This window comes from Grampus griseus (assembly GCF_964374135.1).
Source record: "Grampus griseus genome assembly, chromosome: 14".
Taxonomy (NCBI): Eukaryota; Metazoa; Chordata; class Mammalia; order Artiodactyla; family Delphinidae; genus Grampus; species Grampus griseus.
Window position 1 is genome coordinate 14,069 of NC_139008.1, and position 5,817 is coordinate 19,885.

A 5,817-nucleotide genomic window follows, 5' to 3' on the forward strand; every position below is an offset into this window, starting at 1 on the left:
GGGCTTCCCTGGTGGCGCAGTGGTTGAGAGTCCGCCTGCCGATGCAGGGGACAGGGGTTCATGCCCCGGTCCGGGAAGATCCCACATGCCGCGGAGCGGCTGGGCCCATGAGCCATGGCCACTGAGCCTGCGCGTCCAGAGCCTGTGCTCCGCAACGGGAGAGGCCACGGCAGTGAGAGGCCCGCGTACCGCACAAAAAAAAAAAAAAAAAAACAACCGGGACAGTGTCTCAGCGGTACTGGCTCACATAGGAGCAAACAAGCCTCAAGAAACAAAGGCTGCACAAAGCCCAAGGGGGGTCAGGGAAAGGTCCGATGCTGAGCCTGGACCATGAAGCCTGGCTCTCTTGCAGGCAGCCGGTGGCCGTGGGGCAGCACGCCTCCCCTTGTACGCAGAACAGGCCATGCCAAGGGACCCTGGGCAGGTCTCTTCTCCCCTCTGGCCTGGGCTGAGAGGTCCCAGGGCCCCTTGAGAGCTGGCTCTCCTCCTAGGACCCCCATGACCTGATCTGGGGGGTTGCTTGCACGTCCATCCCTTGGCCATGTGTGTTGAGGGATGGTTCCCCTTCTCCATGGAGCTGTTTCCTGAAGATGTGGACAACAAAGCAGACGGACCTTTGGTGAAATCTGCATCACGTCTTTTCCTCCAAGGACAGCTCCAAAGGCATTTTGAAAATACATGCGGACAAAATTCAAGTTTTCCAAAACAGTAAATGTTCCGAAGCAACACTGCACGTTTCCTCTTTTCTGGGTAAAACAGAAAACATGCGGTTATTTTTAGCCCCTGGAGCTCCACTGGGAATGGGGGTAACAGATGCCCACGTGCACACAGAAAGGGCCTTTTTTTTTTTTTTTTTTTTTTTTTGTGGTACGCGGGCCTCTCCCTGTTGTGGCCTCTCCCGTTGCGGAGCACAGGCTCCGGACGCGCAGGCCCAGCGGCCATGGCTCACAGGCCCAGCCGCTCCGGGGCACGTGGGATCTTCCCAGACCGCGGCACGAACCCGCGTCCCCTGCATCGGCAGGCGGACTCTCAACCACTGCGCCACCAGGGAAGCCCCAGAAAGGGCCCTTTTTATCAGCTGCCCTGCAAGGATGGAGCCGTTGCAAAGGACATAGGCAAGCGCAGCACTGCTCTGCCTGGTGGGGATTCCCTCCAAGCGTGGATGCCCAGCAAATGGAGAAGGACGGGCTCCCTGTAACCCCTCCCTCCTCTTCTTACGCAGCGTGAACCCAGCTCAGGCCCTGAGGCTCCCAGACTCAACCTCCTCCTGGGTAAAACCAGGATAGCGAAGGTGAGGCTTAGGTTTACGATGAGGGTTTAATAAAAAAGTGTGTCCCAAATGCTTCACCCACTACCCAATACACCCGACAAATGGCCACATTACCACCACTGCCACCATCAGTGTTCATCCTTCGATTTTGCCATTTACGCAGTAAATCGCCTCTCCAGGGACCAGCCGTCTGAACGACTTCTTTTTCCTTGCAAACTGACCCCACATCTCCAGCTGCAAACAGGATGATGGAAAGAAGGACATCCTTGAGGACTTCACGGAGTAAATATCAAGGAGTCTGATATCAAGGGCTCCTAATGGCCAGAGCTGGAATGATTTGAGGAAAAAGTAATCTTTACTTATTAATATAATGAGTGTGCCATTAATTAATAATGACAGTATTGGCTAATCTCCCATAGACCAAAAGATCTCAGCCCATACTCATATAAATATTCAAATAAATAAATGTGGAAGAAGAAAGTGTTTTCCTACAGAAAAAATGTTATTAACAAATGAGGAAGCAGCTTCCCTGGTGGCACAGTGGTTAGGACTCCACGCTCCCAATGCAGGGGGCCCAGGTTCAATCCCTGGTCAGGGAACTAGATCCCACATGTATGCTGCAACTAAGAGTTCGCATGCCACAACTAAGGAGTTGGCAAGCCGCAACTAAGACCCTGCTCAACCAAATAAATAAACAAATATTTTTTAAAAAAAATGAGGAAGGGGGTACTTCCCTGGCAGTCCAGTGGTTAAGACTCCAAGCTCCCAATGAAGGGGGCACGGGTTCAATTCCTGGTCAGGGAACTAAGATCCTGCATGCCTCCAGGAACAGCCAAAAATAAATAACTAAAAAAGGAAGGAATGAGGGAAATAGAATATCACCATTAGGCAAACAACCCTGTAATAACTATTTCCAGAAATTGGGCAAAAATCTGAGGAGAAACAGGATGCTGGAATAGCCTCAAAGCAACTCCCCCACAATATGTATCAATTACCCTGGAGAGGTGGCAAGAAATGGTCGTTCTGGATTATTTTTAGATCAGAACTTCTCGTAAGCACTCTCCTTGCATCCCCTTCCCCACCTAGTTTTTTTTCTTTCATGAGAATCTGCTTACGTATTAACTTCAGAGTAATTCTGATTTAAAGCAAACTAAAATCCTTGGAACAATGACTTACATAAACCATAGGCTTGAAATGAGGGTAAAAGGCAAAACATAAAGTGAACACACACAGCTAACATTTCAACACGTTTATTTTGCACGAATGCCCATAGTCTTACCCACTCCTCGCACTCACGCCCCCATGGCCCACGCAGGAAGGATGCAGCTCCAGGACGCCTTCCTCTTGGTGCACGAGGTAACGAGTGACTAAACAACAGGAAGAAGTCGGAGAGGCTAAACCTACACAGTAACCTCTGAGCTGGAGGAACTTAGCTAAGACAGGCTGGGAGAAGAGGGAGGTGAGGGCAGAGGCCAGGCACACACCCTCCCCAACCCCTCCTTGCAAGACCCCAGTAGAAGCCTGCCTGGCCCCAGCTCTCCCACAGGGCACCCAGGGCCGAGCCCCTGGAAGGTGGGTCATCCTGGGTGGTCGGTCCCCTTGCTGGCCAGGGAGGTCTCTACTCTTAGCAGTGATGACAACATACTAAATATAAATGTGAAACCGTTATTAAACACCTGTTTACTTGAAAGAGACAAATTCATCCGTGCACCTGCTCCAACCAAAGTGTGGCCTGATTGCAGACAATCTGCAGGGAGGACCTTCCTTCGCTCCTTGCTCCCTCGCCTCCTACTCTGCTTCTCATTCTTCCCCACGGGGCCCAGAAACAGGTTAAAGAGGCCCACTTTGCAGTCAGAAAAGGGAAAAAGGGACGGGACACGGAGAGGGGACACAGGAAGAGGGGAGGAGGCGGAGGTGACGCGGAGCCATAGTCGGACGGACACGCGGCGCCGGCTCTTCCGGTCGCCTTCCGATGGCGTCACCGGCCGGCGCGGGCTAGAAGGGCAGAGTGCGTCGCCCCGAAGCGCGCCGAGGGGAGAGCAGGCCTGAGCCGCGCGCGTGAGAGGCAGGGCCGGCTCCCTGCGGAGGCTCCTACATGGCGGCGGCCGCACACCACAAACGCCCCTACGGAAAGCATGACAGGCGACAGAGACGGGCGAGACACACCTGACACAGTAGACGAGCCTGTTCAACCAGCCTGCTAACCACGGGCGTCCACTCCGCGCGTGCTCAGGGGCCGCCGCCAGACTGCGCCTGCGCGCGCCCGATGGTCACACCGCGCCTGCGCAGCGCCGTCTTCGTCACCACTCAGGCGCCTGCGAGTCCCTTTATGGTCCCGGCTGCTCCGGTCGAGGCCTTCTCGGACTGCCCAGTTCGAAGGCATACGCTCTACTCGGCTTTCCAGCCGGCAGAAGGCCCACCCCTCAGCTCGTCTGACCATCATCTTGACCCTTACCTCCCGAATGTCCTCTACCACCTCTCCTCTCTCACCGAACACTCACCTCCCCTGGCAGCGAAGACGTGCGGTGATCCGGCGCTCAGCTCTGCGCCTGCGCGGGCCCCTCGCAATTCCCAGCCGGCTTTAAGCTTCTAAGTGCGGGTTATCGCCCACACGGACACAAAATGTCGTTTTTCATCTTCAGCCTAAGGTTTTCTCTAACAGGGACGTCATGGGAATTACGATTTTCTAAGTGTATATTAATGATCAAGAAGGGACGGTCATCACTTTAACATGTCCTAATGGCCTCGGTTCTGCTGTCCGTCTTAGCTTCGTTTGGGTTCTAAAGGCCCGCGGCCAAGTAAGGTCCTCGCTTCCTTGTTAGATTTTTTTTGCTTTGTTTGGAGGTCGGGGGTGGGGGGGGAGGTTCCTTTCTCCGCGGGGACCTAGGCTGCCAGGACTCCGCCCCTTGTCCAGCCCAGGGCTCTGCAGGGAGTGCGGGGGGGGGGTGGTCAAAGGGAGTGTGGGGTCAGGAGACCAGGGAAGAGTTGGGGGAAGGAGCCCCTGGGAAATAGGCTGAGACGCCTCAGACAGGAGTGGGTGGCCCCGGCCTGGACAGTTCGCTGAAGGTCTTCGCACCAGAAGGGATTCTGGGGGTCATTTCCACTTTGAGATGGGTGGTGTCACCCCCTCCACGTGAAGTTAACCTGCCCAGTAATGGGGAGAGAAGGGCTGCCATAGGCAAACAAGCTCCGTGCAGTCTGGGCTGAGGGGTGAGAGGGATGCCTCCTTTCCCCCTTGTGTGTGAGGTGGGCCAGGTGGGGTAACAGAGGCCTTTCCTGTTCATGCTTTGCCCACCTGGGAGGTGCCCCTTAGCTCCCAGACAGCCCACCCACTCACCTCTCCCCACACCCCTTGAGTTATGTTTCTTGAGATTTGGGGGCTGTAGCAGTGAGGTCCATGGGTATTGGGATGGGGGTGGGTGGAAGGTATGTCCTGTCCTAAACTCTCCTAGGCAAAAGTGATGTATTCTTGAAAGGCAGTGAAAACAAAGGTCAAGGAAGGAATGTCAGCTAAGCCTGCAGCCCAGCGTTTGAAATGAGCACGAGTGGCTGGGCCCAGGCAGAAATGTAGGCTGGGAGGAAGGCCTCCAGGAAGAAGAGGGGAGGACCTGACGCCCCCAGGGTGTGGAGGGGCGAGGGGACTTGGGCCTGGCAGGACAGATGGAGGGGTCAACCAAGGCATGGTCCCCATGGGCAAATTTGAATGTGGTCTGCATTACAGGTGAGGGCAGTGCTAGACCAATCCCAGAATGTTGCCTGAAGTTTGTATTATAATTTGGTTTTAGATTGTATTTCTACTTGACCTGTCTCTCCCTTATAAATAAATGGAATACAGCATGGCAATTCTGGCTATTTCAGTTCTGGTTAATGAAGATTTTAGTGCACTAAGATTGTGTTGGCTAATTAGAATTAATTATAATTTGGGGGTATTTTACCATGCCATCATGCAATTTTCACTGTTGCAAATGGAGAATGAAATCAAGTACCCGTGACACTAAAGCGATCTGTTCATCTTCAGTAACTTGAACGGAGTTAAGTAGCCCAGTCAGTCGGGCTGTCTCTGCAGCTTCTTCCAGAACGACTAACTGAATTTTGGGAGAGAAAGCCTTTCAGAGCTCAAGGGAAGAATGACAGGCAAATGGAACAGCTCCCGGAGCTCTTTGGTACAGGCTTTTCAAGCTCCGTGGGCAGTAACACCCAGCCAGACGGCAGGGTCCTGAGCCCCGCAGGGTCGGTGCAGCTTTTGTCCTGGTTTATTTGAGTTATTTATGCAGAAAACTCTCGTTCCCTGGCTGGGAAGACCTGTTTCCATGGACATCTCTTTTTAGACAACTCCCCTCTATTTTCTTTTCATCTGTTCTTGAGTAATTCCTGGGAATAACATGAAGAGGCATAAGTGACCTTCACCTGGACACAGGTCCAGCATTCCCTCTGATGCGCTTCCGTAAAATAAGGTGAGAGCAGAAACTGGTCTATTTTTAGAGGAAATTTCTTTGAGAAATAGTTTCTATTTTATCTGTAATCCTCTGGCTAATGTTTAAAACCAG

General features: G+C 53.1%; 1 long non-coding RNA gene across 1 annotated transcript; it reads right to left on the reverse strand.

Moving 5' to 3' along the window:
* Positions 1-223: 223 nt before the first annotated feature.
* Positions 224-5,078, reverse strand: LOC309832800. The gene is made up of 4 exons (XR_014297712.1): positions 3,437-5,078; positions 2,550-2,637; positions 1,385-1,597; positions 224-746 (listed from the first exon to the last, which is right to left on the reverse strand). It is a non-coding gene; the product is annotated as an uncharacterized lncRNA (long non-coding RNA).
* Between the last annotated feature and the right edge of the window lie 739 nt (positions 5,079-5,817).